At 32.9% G+C, this 20,819-nt stretch overlaps 1 protein-coding gene and 1 long non-coding RNA gene across 2 annotated transcripts in view; one reads left to right on the forward strand and one right to left on the reverse strand.

Annotated features, from left to right (window-relative positions):
* The window catches only part of LOC116422310, a 129,262-nt gene extending 128,475 nt beyond the window's left edge, over nucleotides 1-787 (reverse strand). Inside the window, exon 1 of the long non-coding RNA XR_004232900.1 lies at nucleotides 556-787. This is a non-coding gene — a long non-coding RNA (uncharacterized LOC116422310). The remainder of the gene's footprint in view (nucleotides 1-555) is intronic.
* The window catches only part of MID1 (midline 1), a 193,087-nt gene that overhangs the window by 13,972 nt on the left and 158,296 nt on the right, over nucleotides 1-20,819 (forward strand). The window lies entirely within an intron of this gene.

Raw genomic sequence — 20,819 nt, forward strand, 5'->3', positions numbered from 1 at the left:
CTAGCTTTTTCAGTGGGCACCCAAAAAATCTTAGTGAAGTTTTAAGCAAAGATTTTTTTTTTTTGAGGGAAACTCTATTTCCAGGATGAACTGTTCTCTATATGAATTAGTGATTAGCTACATATTTCATTTTCTTAGATTTGGACTGTATCATTTCAGGAAATTTGATAAGGATCTTATTTGTCTTCATCTGAATATTGATAAGGACAGAACCCTAAAGCATTCCATGGAGACCTATATCCAGATAGTTAGAATGACCTTTAAAAAAAAGATACACCCTTTAAGAAAGAGGAAATAGTTCAGAAAGGACTGTGAGGATATTACTTCCCTTGATGCTAAGTCAGGATAATCACAGCTAAATTCTTTTTGTGCTCAAGGTCTCTCTGACATAAATATTGGACAGCATGGGAACATGTCTTGGCATGTGAATCCCTCAGGGGAACACTTGTACCACAAGAAAAACATCCACAAACACAAGTGGAAAAACAGCCCGGAGCATCAGTGCCCTTCTCACTTCCCTCCCAGGTGTTCTCTATTGCTGACACAAAGTTTTACCTGTTTCCTTTTTTTCTCTCTTTATCTTCAAGTGCACTATGATGAAGACTGGTTTCCAGATATCAACAATGTGAATTTGAATTTTGTTTCCCCTTTGAAATACCTGTGGTGGCTACCAGTAGTCACAACATGGGAGAGAGGTTGGCACAGCCTTTGGGATTGTTGACTGTAGCTTCTCCCTTCCCACACCCTCTATTATGCTATCCTACCTTCCTTTCTGTGCTAACAAATAACTGAGTACAGTCATTCAAACAGTTCAAATTCACCTAACCATGTCATCATTCCAGTCCACAAAGATATCACAAAGCAGCAAATGCCTTGCTGAAATTCAGTCATACTATGGCCATTGTCGTTCCCCAGTTAAGTAACCCTGCCAACAAGGAAATGAGATTGCTTTGCATGAGTTACCTTAGGTCTGCTGAGAACAATTCATGAAGCCAAGTGTTTACAGACTGTTTAATAATTTGTTCTCACACTGTTCCAAGAATTTCTATCAAGCTCAATAATCTATAACTGGCAGAATTCTCCTTTTTCTTCCAGGACAAGAATAATGTCTCCTTCCTATCAATTCATGTCTTGAAGAATGGAAAAAAAAAAAGAAATTTATGTTTTAATTTGGAATATAATCATATCTTCTCTGATCATCTCTAATTTTTACAGAGAGATTAGTGATTTATTTGGGTCCCATAAAATTAATGATCTGCAACAATTACATGACTCAAATTACATTTGTATGGTAATTACTTTTCTTAATATTTTTTTTTGTTATTTTCATCCTCTCATACATTTAGAAATGAAATCTAAGTTGGCAAAGTATGCCTTAATCTTTGATGGAATTTGTCATAAATTCAATATCATTCGTGTTCTGTTGCTGCCTGTAAACTATATCATAAAGTTGTATTGCTAAGCTCTAGGGAATGTTAAGCCAACCAAACAAGAGAACATTCCTTACTTTGCAATATAGATTTATAAGATGCCTTGGAGGTAGCGCTATTTCTAATAAAAGGTGTGTCATGAAGAATTCTAGTTTTGTTCTGTATCCTGAGGGTATTATAGACCTGGTATTGAGAGCTTCTTCATATGATTTGCCAAAATACTCATACAACTAAATTACAAACATTACAATCATTGTGGGCTAGAGAAAAACCACAATGTATATAACAAGCAATAAGAAGTATTATTATTTTTTTTTTAAAGAATGTATAAAGTGAACACAAATATTCTATTTGGACTATGTTACCTAATTGCTAGGTAGTATAGTGGATTGAGTGCTAAAGTTAGGAAGATCTTAATTTAGATTTCTTAAGGACCTTACCTTAAGCCCAAATCACTCTGCCTCTCAAATAGGTCTCTAGGCAAGCCCCAACTGGTCATTGTTTGGGGACTGATTGACACAGAGTGAATGTAAATAGCAATTGTTTCTGTTTTGGCCAGAAACCCTGAGGGTCTTCTCCAGATAGATTTTTTTTTTTTTAAACTAGGCCTTTGCCTCAATTCTTGCCTAGCCTTCATCACTGATTGAGCATTGCCTCAGTCAAATGGTAAATTGTTAAAAATCTTAGTTTAAAAAGGCACTGCTTCGGCTGGGCTATCTCCAGTCATCCTAATTTTTATTTGGTATCAAAGATGGCTCTGGTGGAGAAAGTGAGGCAGGTGATATTATACAGTCCTCACTTAAATCCAATTTACTTGAGTATCAAGACATCTCCTCTCTGTAGGACAAACAACAATTGCTTTAGGCAAGCTTCACTTTCTGTTTTGTTTTCTATAAAATTGGGGTAATAATAGCAACTACTTCATAAGATAGTGAGGATCAAATGAGATAAAGTATGTGTAAAACACTTTTGTCAATTCTAAAACATTTTATAAATAAAATAGGGAGAGGAACAAGCCTCCGATTTCATTAATCCTAGGATCCCCAAGATAAAGGAAACGCCTATCTACCAATACAAGTCACTTTCTCTGCAATTTATACTCTTAGTTATTAGAAAACTGAGATATTAAGTAATTTTCCCCAGGGTCATACAGCTATTATACTTCAGAAGTAAGGCTTAAATCCAGGTCTGGCTGGTTTCAAGGGCTAGTCTCCATCTACTGCCTGTATTATATGACCAATAGCTATTCTTACCAATCTAGCTACTATTGCTGTTATTATTATTGCTGTTAATAATAATTATTCATCTCTTCTTTTAGGAATCAATATGAGTTAATATTTATATGAATTATCACATGCTATTGTTTCATACATGCTCCCATTTCTAACAGTCTTGTGAACATTTGGTGGCATTATTGCCCATCTTTTTCAGATGGAGTGTATCTGAGGGAAAAGATGCTAATTATTTGCTGGAGTCATATAACAACTTACTGCAGAAGCCAACCTTAAAACACAGCTCTTCTGATTTTTAATATTGCCCAATAAAATATTTAACATTGGATTGAATAATTAGAAAATTGTGGGAAAAGAGTAATGATCATGGCAATGACCTACAGCTCTTTGCTTATTCTCTTTAAGAAAGTTCTTTATTATTTGTATGAGGGATATGAAAGGTACTTGAAATTATGGCAAACAAATCAACTTTTTTATTGTAATAAGTTTGTTTATTTTTAATACACATTGCTTTATGAATCATGTTGGGAGAGAAAAATCAGAGCAAAAGGGAGAAACTATGGGAGAGGGAAAAAAAAAAACAACCAAAAAGTGAACATAGCATGCATTGATTTACATTTAGTCTCCTTAGATCTTTTTCTGGATGCAGATAGCATTTTCTGTCCAAATCACTGAACTGCTGAGAAAGAACCAAGCCTTTCATAGTTGATCATTGCATATTCTTGCTGTTATTATGTATAACATATTCCTAATTCTGCTTGGTTTGCTCAGCATCAGTTTGTGTAACTTTTCCCAGGCCTTTCTACAATCAGCTTGGTCGTCTTTTTTTTTTAACAGAATAATAATATTCCATTACCTTCATGTATCACAGCTTGTTCAGCCATTCCCCAATTGATGGGCATCCACTCCTTTTCCAATTATTTGCTATCACAAAGAGAACTGCTACAAACATTTTTGCACATGTGGGTCCTTTCCCCTCCTTTATGATTTCTTTGGGATCCAGACCCAGTAATGGCCCTGCTATGTCAAAGGGTAAGCACAATTTTATAGTTCTTGGGACATAGTTCCAAATTGCTCTCCAAAATGGTTGGATCCTTTGCCAACTCCACCAACAATGCATTAGTGTACCAGTTTTCCTACATCCCTACTTTTAAAGTTCTTGTTTTTCTGGAGAGTAATCACCATGAGATTAGCCAGGGGTTAAAGTCCAAAGTCCAAATTTTTCTTTGTTTCCTTCACTTGGTGCTCAGCTAGCTTTCTTATGGCCTTCAGAGGGGACTTGGTTTCAGTGGAGAAAATGCAGGAGGACAGGCCACCACGTTGGTGTGAGATGAAGTGAGTCTGAGTCCAAGGGTTTGTGCTTCAGCCTCCAGCCACCACAAAGGTGGACGATGGAATGAATCTATCTCTGTCTCCCTTGACTGAGTTTGTTTCAGCTTATATGCGCTACACTGAGTAAAATCAATCATTATATCACTAGGAAACCATTATTTATTATAAGATTAAATCAATCATACTGAATTTAGAGAACTGTTAATCACCATGCTAAACTAGATAACCATTGTCTCAACAATTCCATGGAATTAACACCTTGTAAGAATCTTTATTTCAAGTTCAGAGTTCTATTCCATTAACAACCTCCAACATTTATCATTACCTTTTCCTGTCAATTTAACCAATCTGAGAAGTGTGAGGTGATACCTCAGAATTGTTTTTGTATTTCTCTCAACAATAGTGATTTAGAGCATTTTTTCATATAACTATAAATGGCTATAATTTCATCATCTAAAAATTATCTATTCATATCCCTTGACCATTTATCAATTCTTATAAATTTGACCAGTTCTTTATATATTTTAGAAATGAGACTTTTATCAGAAATAATGGCTGTCAAGATTTTTTCCCAGCTTTGTACTTTCTTTTTAATCTGGTTTGTTTTGTTTTGTTTTGTTTGTGCAAAACCTTTTTAATTTAAGGTAATCAGTTGTCCATTTTGCCTTTCATAATGTTCTCTAGTTCTTCTTTGGTCTTAAATTCATCCCTTCTCCAAAGATCTGATAGATTAATAATCCTTTGTTCTCCTAATTTGTTTATGGTATCATCCTTTATGCTCAAATCATGTATCTATTTTGACCTTATTTTAGTATGGGAAGTGAGGTGTAAGTCTATGCTGATTTTTTTTCTGACATTATTTTCCAGTTTTCTCAGCAACTTTTGTCAAATAGTGAATTCTTATTCCAGAAGCTGGAGTTTGGGGCTTTATTAAATACTAGATTGCTATAGGCCTTGATTATTGTGTTGTGTGTATCTAATCTATTGCACTCTATTTCTTAGCTAGTACCAAATGATTTTGATTACTGCCATTTTGTAATATAGTTTTAGGTTTGGTACTGCTAAACCACCATCCTTTGTATTTTTTTAATTAATTCCCTTGATATTCTTGACATTTTGTTTTTCCAGATGAATTTTGTTATTATTTCCAGTTCTGTAAATTAATGTTTTGCAGTTTGATTGGAATGGCACTGAACAAGTAGACCAATTTAGGCAGAATTGTCATTTTTATTATATTAGCTCAACATAGCCCCAAACAATTGATATTTTCCCAATTGTTTAGATCTGATTTTATTTGTGTGAGAAATGTTTTGTAATGATGTTCATATAGTTCTTGAGTTTGTCTTGGTAGGTAGACCCCAAATATTTTATTTTGTCTAGAGTAATTTTAAATGGAATTTCTCTTTCTATCTCTTCCTGATGGACTTCGTCAGCAATATATAGAAATGCTAGCGATTTATATGGGTTTATTTTATATCCAGCAACTTTCCTAAAGTTGTAAATTGTTTCCAGTAGGTTTTTGGACAAATCCAGTTTTTGTTGTATGCATGCATGCATTTATGTCTATTCTCAGTCAACAGGTTATTGAGCATTTACTTTGTACTAGTTAAAGTCTTAGGTACTGAAAATATAGACAATAATTTGTGACTAATGCCTTCCTACTCTCTTCCCTCAAGGATGGGCTGTTTTATAATGATAATTGAAAGAAGACTTATTACATGTATTATTTAATCTGTTAGAATATTTTTGAAACTTTTAACTAAAGAAGAAAATTTAATTTCAAGAAAAAAAATTCAAGAAATTTCAAGAACAGATTTCTTTTACATTTAAATTAGTTAGTTTGAGATAATGTAGTATTACTGCAATTAAAATACTTAGATTTTACAAATCAACTTATAAGTAAAAATGTATTCTGTCTTAAAATTTGAAAAACAGATTTTCTCATAAAGCATAACTCTAATGTCAAAATTAATTTATGTAATTAATGGTAAGGATTCAGATAAAAAATAACCATTTCTCACTATGATCTTATTTTTCTTCTAAAAATTCTAATAACTAAAAATGTTATCTTTGATCCAAATATAACTAAGGATAAAGATAATAAAGTAGTGAAAATAAAAACATTTGACTACTAAAATGGCAAACATCAGTTAATCATTGAATTCAAGAAAGGAGCATATATATATATATATATATATATGTATATATAATTATAAACTATATGTTCAGTTTGTTTAGTCATTAAGACATGCCTGACTCTTCATGACTCCATTTGTGGTTTTCTTGGCAAAGACACTAGAGTGGTTTGCCATTTCCTTCTGCAGCTCATTTGACAGATGAGGAAACTGAGGCAAACAGGGTCACAGTATCACACAACTCAGTGTCTGAGACTATATTTGAACTTAAGAAAATGTGTCTTCCTGACTCTAAGCATTATGTTCAATCCATTCACCAAGTTGTGAAGTCATAGTAGGGAAGCATCTAAAACTCAGCCATAGTAGGGACAAATTTATCCATGAGATAGAAAGCTGGTCTTGTGGATTTGGTTTTGTTATTGTTGTTTGTTTTGTATTTTTAATGGAGCTGATGAAAAGCAACTGTACTTTTCTTTAGCCTTTAAAATCAATTCAGTTCTAACAGTTTAGATCACTGGAGATGTTCATAATTGATATATACTCAAACATAGATGTGTTTATATATCTATTGTCTTCAGTCATGAAAATGTCCTACCTGGATACCTATATTGATTTCTTCACTTATAGTCAATATAGAAGCCTCTTCACTGTTGCTTCTTCCTAAACATTTACCAGCATGGGACTTTTAGGTCCCATGACCTAAAAGGTAGAAGACTACATGAGATAGAAGATTACAAAGAAAATAATATACATACACATGACATGAATACACACAAATTTATGCATACAATATACAGTGAACTAACCACAAAATTCCTTTCTTCAAGGAATTTAGTGAAGTCATATAATAACAGCTAATATTTATGTATTGCTTTAAGGTTTCCAAAGTGCTTTTCTCACAGTGACTTTAGATAAGTGATGGCTATATTTTCCCCATTTAAAGATGAAGAAACTGAGATTCAAAGTGGAATTGATTTACCCAGGATCACATAACCAGTAAACATTAGAGTCAAAATTTAAACCTGATTCCAGATTTAAAACTCTTAAAACTACAGCATACTAAATTTTAAAATATCATTTTTTTCATCTGTAAAAAGGGAATAATGATACCTGTACTACCTGGGACAGCAAGTGATTGTTATGAAAATCAAGTAAGGTTATTTACAGTGCTTTGTAACTAAGACAATATTGTTATAATCTTCTTGGAGAGAAAAAACACATACAGCCATCAACAGGATATAAAGTGCTATTATGTTATAGAATAAATATGGGGTTTGGTCTAAATGACTTCTAAGTTCTCTTATAACTCTAAACCTCTGATCAACAATTGCATATTAATGTAGTCCAAAGTGAATAACAACAATGTAAAAAGGTACCAAGTGGAGAATCATTCAAAGAGAAAGCAGATGGGTTCAATCACAAAAAGCTTCCTACAGGATATGCAGGTCACGTTGTAAAGTCAAAGAGGAATTTGAAGTTAATCTTGGTTTAAGCCCTGGCTGCCCAATAATAATACCATTTTACAGAATGAGGTCTTCATTGGACTAATGGGTAAATTCTTGCAAGAGTTTGCAGACATGTCTTTCCACCACTCTTTTATTGTATTTCTGTTGTCTTAAATTGCTAACATGAAGATTCTCAACCCCATCATCACATAGGATGTTGTAAAGATAGCCAGTGAAGTAAATTCTATTCCTAAGACAAACACAGCATTGTGGACAGAGTGGAAATTTTTTTTCATGGATATTTATGGATTATCTTGTCTGAAACTCAACTTTACAGTCAATTACATAAACTGAGTATCCTTTATGAAAAGTATTTAGAGCACAAGAATTCTACTTTGTTTTGGAAGTTTGGGTTTTTTTATCTAGATTTAGAGACACTGTTGGAATTCCTGAACTTTGTTCTTCAAAAGACTCCTAAATCTATGAATTTTAAAGTCATGGGAATTCTGATTTGCCCTCATCTGTTGAAATTTAATAATTAAATGCTTCAGTAAGGCAAATAGATGTAATGTGTGTATATGCAAATGTGTGTGTTCTATACTTGTACATTTTTACATATACATTCATAAACATTTTATGTGATTTCAGAAAGATTATATTTAATTTGACTAAAGAGTGGCCACAGGGGTATTTATTTTAATGGAAAATGTCTTGAAATAGAAAATCTCTTTAGCAATTTGAATTTTTAAATTTGTAAGTCAAAGAAATTGATGTTATGATCCATGAAAGAATAGTTTTCATGAGCAGAATGACTTGTACATGGCTCAGCCACAAGAAAAGTGGAAATGCTTCTTTTTTAATGAACAATGAGGGAGGGGAAGAAAAATCTCTGAAATACTTTAGCATTTAACATTGTTAAATTTTTTGCCTTATTTTTAAGTGAACAAAATGTCAATGTGAGAAAAACAAGTCAGAAAGCCCCCTTTGCCCCTAAAGGGGCTCTTTTGCTCTGCTGTGGAATCATTTGTAATGTATACTTTTCTTCAGAAATTTTAAAGTCTGTACATCAGGTTAACCTGGGATGACAGATTAAGATGAATTGTGGTAAATAATATATTGAGATGAGTAAATTTTAATTTAAAAATTAGAACAAGGCAAACGACCTCAGGCAAGATGCTTAAAATCTTTAGGTGCCAACTACCTCCTTTATGTGATATGGACTTGAACTAGATGATTTAGTTCCTTTCAATTCTAGCATTCATTCAACAAGTATTTAAGTGCTTACTATATGCCAGGACTCATTTTGTATAGTGTCATATTTTGTTTCATTTTTTTTTAGTTGTTTATCTCTTTATGACCCTTTTTGAGATTTTCTTGGCAAAGATATTGGAGTAGTTTGCCATTTCCTTCCACAGTTCATTTGACAGATGAGGAAACTGAGGCAAACAGGATTAAATGATTTGCCCAGGATCACACAGCTAATAGGAATATGAGGTGGAATTTGACCTCAAGAAGAGCCTGGTACTTTTTTCACTATTCAACCTAGCTGTCCATAGAGTGTCATGCCATCCTATAAACAAAGGGGTTAGACACTAGATAGATAATCTCTAAGAACTCTTTCCTTTCCAAAGCTATGATCTTATGGTCAATATGTGCAAAAAAATACAGTACAAACTGAGTAACATCAAGCTAAAAAGATTGCTGTGTGAAGAATCACCCAAAGAAACAGATGGGATAAAAATGCTAGGCACTTTGGATTCAAAGACAAAGTACCTTCTCTTCTACTATATTTTTGTATGATTTTATTTCTGCTTTATAAATCTATATCCAGAAATATCTATTATATTTAAGCTACTTTAAACATGTTATATAACTATTGATATTCCTCCTAAGTTCTAAAAGTGACATTATTATTATTATTATTCATAAAATAAATTCTACAACATTATCTTGCCCACTGTCAGCTCAGAACTTTGTCATTAGTAGTTTTCAGTAAAGATCCAGACTTACTGATATTGTACAAAGATATCTCTATATATGGTTTGTGTAAGTAATCAGCAGTCAATAAAAAAGCATTAAGTGCTTACTATATATCAAACATGTCCTAGAGATATAACAAAAAAAGTGGAAATAATTCCTGCCTCAAAGTGTTTATGTTCTAATGGCGGAGATAACACATACTAGATAATGAATAGTGGCCTGAGAAGAGTTGTCTCAGTCTGAAAATCAGTGGAATGATGGATGGAACAATAAACAGTCCATTGATTGGCTTTTTTCCGGCTGATTAAAGTGCTCTGAGCAAGAAACAGAGAGGGAGATGTTACATTTTCACTCTGTGCAAAGACCAGGATATAGAGATACTGGAATATAAATACATACACACTCTCTCTCTCTCTCTCTCTCTCTCTCTCTCTCTGTCTCTCTCTGTCTCTGTCTCTGTCTCTGTCTCTGTCTCTGTCTCTCTAAACACACACATATATGTAGATAATCTTTCTTAGCCAAGTGACTTAGTTCCTCTGGTCTTGGAAATTCCAATTTGGTAAGTAAAATAACAACGGCAGTAGTAGGGAAAAGTGGGGAAAGGCCAAATGAAGATAAGGAAGTTTAAAACTTAATAGCCTAGTTCTTCTCATCAATAGTCCCAGAGATCAAACATTTATTAAAAACTTACAGTATAGGAAGAGCTTATGCAGTAACAGCAATATTGTTTTAAGAATAAGTTCAAGTCACTATGTCTAAGTGACAGTGACTTAGAGTAGGTCTTGAGTGACTATTTTAAGTGTACAAATTAATATATATATATATGTATATATATAAAACCTATTTGTGTCTAATGTAGCCATCTCTAGGGTGAGGAAGGAGGAGAAGAAAAAGAAAAATTTTATTCCATATTTAACTTTATTATATATTTAAAAGGAATAACAAGTTGTAAGTAATAGATTTGCTTTGCAGTTTCATGTACAATCATCTTTTTTTAAATTATACAATGTTATGGAAATGTTTGTTTTATTCCATAAATTAAAAAATAAAATATATTACTTAAAAAAAACTTACTATGTAACAAGACATGGAAAGACTATTAGATCCACAGTCAGATTTGGATTTGAATCTTATCCCTATCTCTTCTTAACTATGTGACTATGAGCAAGTCTCTTTACCTCAATTCCTCATTTGTAAAATGGAGATAATATTTCTATGCTTTGTTGTTACAGAGATGTTGTGAGTAAATGGTTTTGTAAACCTTAAAGAGTTATATAAATATAAGAGAGTCTGGTTTGGAATTTGACCTGTGATTTTACTACTATATGAAACTTCCAGATGAGGGAACTTTCTATCAAAGAAGCCTGTTACCTTCTATATAATTTATATGCTTATTGTGAGCTATCATTATATAATCTATTTTAAGCAACTTCTTTGACATTTAGTTATTACTTACATTCTCATAAATCTTTTAGTATTCTTATGTTGCCTTTGGTGAACCTAAAGCATTGAGGAAAGAAAAAGGTTCTACATGTTAAAGTCTTATTCATAATAGTAAAGCATTTTTAAAAATTTTAAAGCATTTATTTAAAGCCTTGTTTAAGAAGTATTTTTCTTTTAATTACCTTGAGAAGTATCTAGTCCAGGTATTGTTATCATTTCAGTTGTACAAATGAGGCTGCCAAGACTGAGAGATTAAATGAGTTGACTAAATGTTGGAATAGAGATTTGAACACAACTCTTTCATGACACCAATTCTAATATTTTTTTTCCATTATAGCACATTATTTAACTAACATTGAGAAAAAATTTTAGCAAAGGAATAGATGATAAACTTTAAAAAGCAAAGATATAAGAACATTTCACCCTGGTTAAAAGAAAGATGTAGATGAATATTTATAAGGATTTAAGGATGGAGTTTAGATAGTGATGGTAATCTCTATGAAAAGGAAAGTTGTCAAAACCATGATCAAGGAAGATAAACTTGATCAAGTCTAGTGAAGAGTTTAAGGAGGTCTCTCAGATTAGAGAGGAACAAAGGCTAGAATGTCAGATTATCTAGTACAGATAAGTCTAAAGTCAACCTTTGGCTAATGGAAACCACAAATTTTATTTTAGGAAGTCACCTACAGCGGTTTCCCACTCCACCAGAGGGCAGCAGGGTGCAGGGACTGGAGCTCAAGGAATAAACCTACCTCTATAGGAACTTTTTAAAACCTGCTTTCGTCTCTTCTGAGTGGGCTTTGAGAGTCCTCCCTATCCCCCTGTCCCCAATCATGCAAAAAATCATGGCATTAGTCTCTGGAGACTAGGGCAAATAAAAAAATGATAGAAAGATATTATTTAAAAGTTTAGCAAAAAGATGAAGACAAAAGATTAATCCATTTTCTGTTCTCCTTGAACTCTGCTAGTTTTTTTTTTTTTTAAGTTTTGTTTAGTTTGGGGGGTTTTGTTGTTCTTTGTTTGCTTGTTTGTTTGCTTATTTATTTTGAATAATATTTATATAGAACAAAGCGCTATATATATTCATTTGATCACAGTTTATTTGGTTGTGAAATAGAAAAGATTTCCTCAATGGCAAGTAACTCTTAAATATCTTTGGAGATCCATGATTGTAAAGATCTCTATTACAAAGTATAGCTTTTACAATTAAAAACAAGGGAAATTGTATATGTATATGTATACCCACACGCACATACACACATACATGTCAATTGCTGAGTTTCACAAAGTTGGCCTATATCCTATTCTTTGTATTTCCCACAGTGCCTATAAATATTTGACAAATTATTGGACAAATGAACGAATGAAATGAAAAACCAATTATTAAGCACTGAGGCTACAAATAGAAAAGTAAGACAGTCTCTGCTTTCAAGAAGCTTGCATACTAATTAAGGGAGACAACATTTATAGAAAGGTTGAAGAGATTAAGTGATAGCTGTGTAACTCTCAACTACAAATTATTATTCATTCTTGTTTAATTTTCTTTTTATCATATATGAACAGCGCGATCATATTATTCAGGTATGGTCAAAGAAAGGCTTCTAAGAAACATTCAAAGCTTTCCCTTCAATCCCTAGTGGTCCTCCAGTTAATAGTCTTCAGTATAATGTTTGATACCTAATAACTACCCAAAAGATGTAACTAATTATCTTCCAAAAAAGGGTGGGGTATTATAATAAATGGCTTTCCTTCTCTTTTGTAACAAAATCTTTATTCTTGGGCATATTTAATCCTGGTTTGTTTTTTCCTTCAGTTCAGTGATTCTCATCCTTCAGAAAGAAATGTCAATTTTTTGACATTTAATGCCTTTCACAATTGGAATCTTACCTGTTCACATTATTTCATTTTTTTCTCATCTCCCATGTCTTTTTCCTTATACAAGTTATTGTATGAGCCTGGAATTCTCCCCATCCATAGCTTCACCCCTTGGCATCTCTAGCTCCTTTAAAAACTCAGCTCAATTTGACCCCAAACTTTCATGATTCTGCTATCTTTTCCTCCCAGTGAATGATGTCCTTTCCTCACTATCCTAACTCCTAATTTTATATTTACTTACTCTTAATATATTGTCTCACCTAAGTATAATGTAGGTTTCTTGACAATAGTACAGGTTTTTGTTGATTTGTTTTGGCCTTTATATCTCTAGACCCTAGCACTGTGTTGGCACATAGTAGGCACTTAAGTGTTTGTTGAATCCGAAAATCAAGAAACGACTTCACTGACATCTTTTAAGTAAGATACTTTAAATCAATAAAATATTTCCTATAGGTAATTACAGTTGTGCTTTTAATGGCTTCTTACACCTGATATTTTGTAGCCACTATGAGACATGCTATTTCCATTTCAAACACAAGATTTCTATGTATAAACTCACATACACATAAAGGATACTCGTGTGTGTGTGTGTGTGTGTGTGTGTGTGTGTGTTTGTGTAGGTTCAAATCAAGTAAGAAGAAAAATGGAACTTAATGTTTCATTGATATGAAATGGGTTGAGAATGCTATTTAAAAAAATTTATATTTATATTTATTAAAGCAAACGTCAATTGTGGGTGAATATTTTTTTCTCCTGTGACTACTAGCTAGGTAGATTACAGATCATTGTTTATTTGAGTAGAAAGGACTGATGACAAATGAGGTCTTTTTAAAAATATTGCTATAGGAGATACTAGTGACCAAGTTGGTGGAAGTGAGCCAGTGATACAGTTGTCATTTTTTTTTTAAAGAAATTTTTTTGTGTGTGTCTCTCACTCTCACTCTCTCTCACTCTCTTTCACTCTCTTAAAATACTCACCCTGTCAATACTATCCAGATGTCAGTTATCTTAGGGGAGAAAAGGGAGTATTATAGCCTGTAAAATTTCCCAACAACCTCTGATGAGGAAATGACTTATGGTTAGTGCTTTACCATTTTTCTATTTCTTTTGGTATTTAAAAAAATTAGTTGAAGTAGAACCAAAGCCAAAAAAATAAAAAAAGGGGTGGGGAGAGGTTTTCTAACCTTCCATATACCATGTTGGGTTTTTTTTAGATTCCTTTCTGATGAAGTATATACAAAGCTAAATTATCAATATATGCCATCTATATGTCATTCTGTGTCTCAACTATTGAATCATTAGCTATCTTAAGTACTCTTTATAAAATCTCAGAGATTTCCAATACTATTAACTTGTGGTCATTTTTTCAAGCCATGAAAAGTCATCTATTCAAATTATACAGTTTACTATTTCTTCAATGTCTGCCATCTAAAGATATAACAATAACTCCTAACTAATAAAGGAATTAATGACCAAATTAATGAATCAGTGTCCCTTTTATACTTATATCATTGTTTTACTTGATCATAAGTACATGAAAGTGTTAATTGACTAGTTGAATGATTTAAAAAGTCAAGTATTGCTGTGAAAAATTTGTTTTTTTTAACTTACTATCAGCCACTAGTAGTCTTAATTAATGTATAACATACTACTTAAGATGATGAAGCATTTTACTTTGGCAATAAAAATATTAAAAGGGCACAAGATCCTAATTTTCCAATTAGTCTTCCCTAGGTTCTCCCCACCTCCTACCCTCCATTCTAGTCTATCCTCCTACTCAGTTGTCAAAATGATCTCCTTAAATTGAAGGTACTAAAGTGCAAATCTGATTAGCCTTACTCATTAAACTCCAGTAACTCCCTATTATGTCTGGTATCAAATATAAAAACATCTGTTGAACATTTAAAGTCTTTTGCAATCTGGCTTCTCCTACCTTTCCAGTCTTATTACACGTTCCTCCTTCTCCACACTCTGTTTCAGTGCCATCAGTCTTCTTACTGTTTTTCACACAAGGCAATTCCAATGAAATGCCCTCTTTACCGGCTTTCCCCCATTCCTATAATACTCTCCATTCTCACCTCTACCTTTGCCTTAAATCTTCTGCAGTCCTTTCCCAGTGTGTTCCTTTTCCCACCATCCCAACTGCTAGTACTTTCCCCTCTGACTTTTCATTCTCACTGTACATGCACATATTATTTGCATTGATATGCATAATTATTTGAATATTATTTTTCCCATTAGAATGTTAGCTGCCTGAGTGCAAAGGATGTATTTTTTAAAATCTTCTATCTCCAATATTGGTACATTTTTCAATATATATAGACAATCAATGACAATACCAAAGTTGGCATCTTCAATTCTGTTATCAAGAGCTCTCTATAGGATACATACATATATATTCTATATGTTGTATTGGGTCTGCGCTAAAAGTTAGAAGACTTGGTTCTACCACTGACTCGCTCTATGACTTTGGACAATTCACCTACTTACCCTCATTTTTTCTTATCTTTAAAACAAATAGTTTGTATACCCATTCCATGATCTATGGTCAAAACAAAGTTTATTCATTTTGTTCCATGGAACCTTGGTGTTGTAAATGATTTGTATAGGGGATTCTCTGAATAAATTTTCTGCTTCAGATATTTTTTTCACTAAAACATTAACTCTGAACTTCTATTACAAAATATTTATTACATGTGGCATTTTTTCTATATGAAAAGACTTAATTTTCTCCTCCAACTCTCAGAATATCTTCCTTTTTTCCATAACAACATATATAGGTTATGTCAGTATATTTCAAGGCCAGAATTGTTTTATGGACAGATTAGTTTGAGAAATGCTAAACTTCAAATAATTTCAACTTCATTCTACTGAATTCAGCAAGTATTTAATCAGGCTTAATATGTGGCCAGCACTGTTAGATATTATAAAGAATTCAGAAAGAATATGTAATAGATCTCTAGACTTCAAATCAGGGAAGTTCTGGGAGAGACTCTTGCATTCAGGAGGAAGAAACTACTAATGCATCAAATTTTCCTTCTTGTTCTATGACTCTAAGTAAATTATAATGTAGTTAGGAAGATGCTATGTTCATATATGAAACAGGTCTGTATAAGCCAACCCAAGAATATAGTGTGTGATGGTACAGATAATACAGTTATGCTTTTGGAAATTAAGGAGATATCAACAAGGGCAAAAGGTGTCACAAAAAAAAAGCATCATGGAAAAGGTGAGACAGCAGTTTCTTGTTAAATTTTCAGTATCCTTCACAAAGCAAAATAATAATGTGACAACTTTCTATGTGATGTTTCCATGTGTTGAATTCATTTTATTATGATTTATTGATACCATATAAAAATATTTTGAGAAATATAACACATTTTACCAATGGTAAATAAGCTAGACCCATAGTGAATGGCGGAAAAAATGAAAAGTCTAGACTGCCTTTGTGAAATCATGCTCTGCTTTTAATGGCCACAGGCTTCTCCAAAAACAAAACAAAATAAAAACAAAAAACTGTTTTTACACCTACATCCTTCTGTTGATATTTTTTAGTTATGAATCATGGAATGCTACAATCTTCAAAGGACTGAAGTTGAAAACCATTCAAAGGGAAATGGAAAAACCTGTGGTAAACGTGAACAGGTTCTAGTAGAGTATAAATATGGAACTGTTTAAGAGAAATAGTGTAAATGATGTCACTAAAAATGCATCATGGTGGGAAAGGGGTGGACAAGAGCAAAGGATGATTAACTGGATGCCCAATTACTCCGTGCAATGTCAGAAGACTGTAGGAAGATCCTTAATATATTGGATGACAATCTTAATACTAAATTTATATGAATATATGGACAAGCATCACAGAGAAGGGGAAGGCAGAAATGGTGTGATGTATGTATACACTATGATAAAATGTATGACGTACTTTGTTGGAAACAATACCTACACTGATGAGATCGTCATTCCAATGTAGTATTAAACCGTTTTTAAACTAAAATTTGAATTTGGAGTCTTTTTAAATTATTAGATATCATAGATAAAGTAATTAAGATAATCTTAGAATCTTTTTTGTCTTCTATTAAGCATAACCCTCAATCAGAAATTTGCATGCTCTATTTTTGTAACTTATTAAAAATATTTTAAGATCTTTTATAGAAAATAGCATAACTTTAGTTTAATTGTTTGTCCCCCAAAGCAAAAGAAATATTTAAAATAACTCTGAGAAACTACAAGTTTCTGAACTCTTACATTATGGACAGTATATATTACTTAATGCAAGAAAGTGAACTTGAACATTTTGAAGATTGTGTTAACAAAGGGTAACTCACAAAGGGTGTCTTGGAATGCTCCATTAACCAGAAAATTAAATTAACCAACACTCCTTATTCTCTTGGCATTCTAGTTTGTTAAAGCTCTACTATTTTTTACATCCTGATTGGTTAAAATGGAAATGAATTTCAATATCGACTTTATCTCCCAGATAATATTTTTTTTAGATTCCATACTATCAGCCTATTATATGGCAATACTACAAAACTAAATAAAGTGTTTTTAATCACAATAGAGAGAATGTATTGGCAGAGATGTATGAAGAAGCCCAGTTGTCCCGTTTATTCTAAGCTTAGTTCTGTCCAATGCCATCAGTCCCTTTCAACAAAACCAGGAGTCACTTAGTATTACACAGGGGAGGAAAACATATGTTAAATGTTTTGGCTTTCCATGATGTTTAAAAGAAAGGTAGGAATGGTATTTTCCTCATTAAAGATTGAACAAAGCATTCTACATGGTTTGTCAGAGAATCACAGAGGAGGAAATAAGCAGTGTGATAAAAATAATTTGCTAGTGAAATTATAGTGTTTTTATTCAAGATATCAGCAAAGCAAGAAAATCCCAAAGCAGCAGAATGGGGCCAGATGGCATATTATATTTATGCAATCCCTAGGCAGGAAATTGTGCTTGATTAAGAAGATGCTGCCCTTGATTTCCATTCAGCAGTTTTGAAGTGAGGTACAGAAAACTCATTCTGTTTTCATTCAGCCAAATTATCACTCATGCCATTGCCAAGCTCATAGGATGAGAATGTGAAGCTTTCATGATAGGGAAATCTCAAATACGAGGGGAAAAAAAGCTTGGAGCCTGACCATTTGTCTGAATGCTGTCTGAAATGCATTGCAATACTTAATTCCATTGTTGTAGAGGTTGGGGTTTTAGGATCTTTTTTTTTTTATTATTTCTGGTAACCAAGCATGGAAGAAAAGCCCTATACCACAGTGACTAGCTAGGGCTTTGCAAGATATGGGCTAGAACTAGTGAAAGAAAGAGGTTTTAGAGTTCAGCACCCCAGGGGGCTAATGTGTATAAAGCTACTGCTCAAAAGGACCATAGTTTAATCCTTGGGGCTGCCAGTCAGGATAATGATTAAAAATCACCCATCCAGAGAATTACTTCTGGATGTTGATATGCCAGGGTGGGGGACAGAGAAAAAGGGAGGGTTTGTATTTGGATGGGTGATGTTTTAGCACTTGATTTTCAAAGAGGGAGGGGGGACTTTGGCTGACTATGTCAAAGAACAAAGCCTCTCTCTGTAAATGCCCCGCTATTCCAGCACTAATTCAACACCCATCTCCTCATTCCTCAGGAGTGTGCTGTACCACTATCCATATTCTAAGGAAAGACTAAGTTTGTGAAACTAAATATTAGGACTAGTTCATGGGAGGTTTTTTTGTTGTTGTTGTTTTAAGAAGGAATACTTTCAAAGAATTTTTAAAAATTGGAATGAACATTTTAAAGGCATTCAATGAAATATGATTTGAACCTTTAAATAATTTTTATTATCCATCACCCTGTGTATCCAAAATCTAAAATATTATCAACTTATTCTAAATCAGTTCATGTTGATAAAACCATTTTTTGATAGGATATCAGTGATCTAGACAAACTAAAAAGCAAAAAATAATAACAAAAACTGTTGGTTAATTTAGATGTCGATTTATGTCTCTCACAGTTTGTTTGCTTTCATATTTTTTGAAGAGTCTTTATTATTCATTAAAAAAGTAAATTTAACCCCATTTTAAGTAATCTTTGATAAAGGATGTACTCACTGCCCCTAGCATTAAACCACTTCCAGTATTAAACATTTTAAGTATTAGAAGTAAATAGATTCTGTTTCCCTCCCTCCCTAATAACTTTCAGTTATAAAATCTACTTTTTCTGGAACACTTCATACAGATATTTTATCTTTTTATTATTGTGATAACTAGGATTTTAATTACTGCAAAGCATCCGTCTCTAAAACTATCAACATCAACAACCAGATACTGTAAATCTGCTTCTCTGAATTCTCTGGAAGGGAGAGCCTTGTAAACCTAGAATATTTTGACCTTGGATAGGAAGCAGACTGCATGATACTGGAGATGTGATATACTGGGTCCAAACACACAGATGTACACAATTCTTTGAATCAAAGTTGTATGTTTACCAACTACAAAAGAATAAGATTTGTACTTATTTTACTTTGGTGAAATTTTGGCTCATATATAAATATGACAATTGGCAAGAAACTTTATCTTTGATGTAGAAATTCTAACAAATATTCATTTACATCTATGAATATTCATTAGACTCATGTGTGCATACACATATTATGTACTCCAGATTCAGTGATCTTTCTATTATACTTGACTCCAACCAGTTATATTCAATATTTTATGTTTTCATTCTTTTGCAAATAAAAACGTTTCAAGACACCAATGGCAAGATCTGTGAGGCATTGGAAACTTCATTTTTTTAATAGATCTTCTCTCTCCCACAAAATGAGAAGTAGATTAACGTTATTGTAACTTGAACCCCAGCCTTCCCCTCCCCAAATCTCCTCTATACTCTGTAGCTCCACTTCCTCCAATTTCCTTCCTTAGATTTCTACTTCCAGTGAAGGGAGAGCCAGGTGGATGGAAGCCAGGTGGGTCTGATTTTCTAAACTAGATCTGTGACTGTTCTAATGTCTATATTCATTTCCGTCATGCTTCTCCCTTTAACCCTAACATGTAAAAGTGATTATTTTAAATTCTTGGTTAACATCTTAGCATCAAATAGTTAGTCAGGAAACTTTAAGTACACTATCTGTCCCTCCTCCCTTCTTTCTCCCTGACTCTGTTTCTTTCTCTGATTCTCTCTTACTCATTCTCTTTTTCTCTCGGTTTTAATCTTTCTTTCTCCCTTTCTTTTCTTCCTCCTTCTCTCTCTCTTTCTCTCTCTAGGTGTGTTTATTGTATCTTTCAAGTTTCATTGCTAAAATAATTCAAATCTTAAGTAAACTGTGCTCTATTCTCCAATAAGCCATCTTTTTTTTTTCTTGACAGTGGAAGAAATATGAGTGGTATCTTAATGTTATTTTTTAAAACTTTACATTTATCTTTATTTTTTATTTATTACATTTTTTTTGGTGAGGCAGTTGCAGTATAACTCTGGGCAGGTCACTTAACCCTGTCTGAGGCCACATTTGAACTTAGGTCTTCCTGATTCCAAGGCCGGTGCTCTATCTATTTAGCTTTTTTCTTACTGTAACTTAAAATGAAATCTCACCACAGTGAGATTTTACAGAAGGTACTTTCTTTGTTTAAGCATTAAATATGAAACAAAGTTTTAAGTTGAATTTTAAAAGTGCCTTCTAAACTTCTACTTCTTTAAAAGTGAAGCCAACAAGGAAGAGGGTTATCAGTTTCATCAAGTTCAATTCCAAGAGAATCATTGTAGAATAAAACATTTCATTAAGAAAAGAATGGCAATATGTAAAGAACTTCCAAAAGAAATTAGTCCTTAAGACTAATAAATGGTAAAGCCAATAAATGGTAAGACTCAATTGAATCTATGTTCCATATCTTAAATGACTGACACCAGTTCCAAAATACTGTTTATATGATTGGCTCTAGCAGGGGGCACTCTGTTGTT

The sequence above is a fragment of the Sarcophilus harrisii genome, chromosome 3 (assembly GCF_902635505.1).
Source record: "Sarcophilus harrisii chromosome 3, mSarHar1.11, whole genome shotgun sequence".
NCBI classification, from domain to species: domain Eukaryota; kingdom Metazoa; phylum Chordata; class Mammalia; order Dasyuromorphia; family Dasyuridae; genus Sarcophilus; species Sarcophilus harrisii.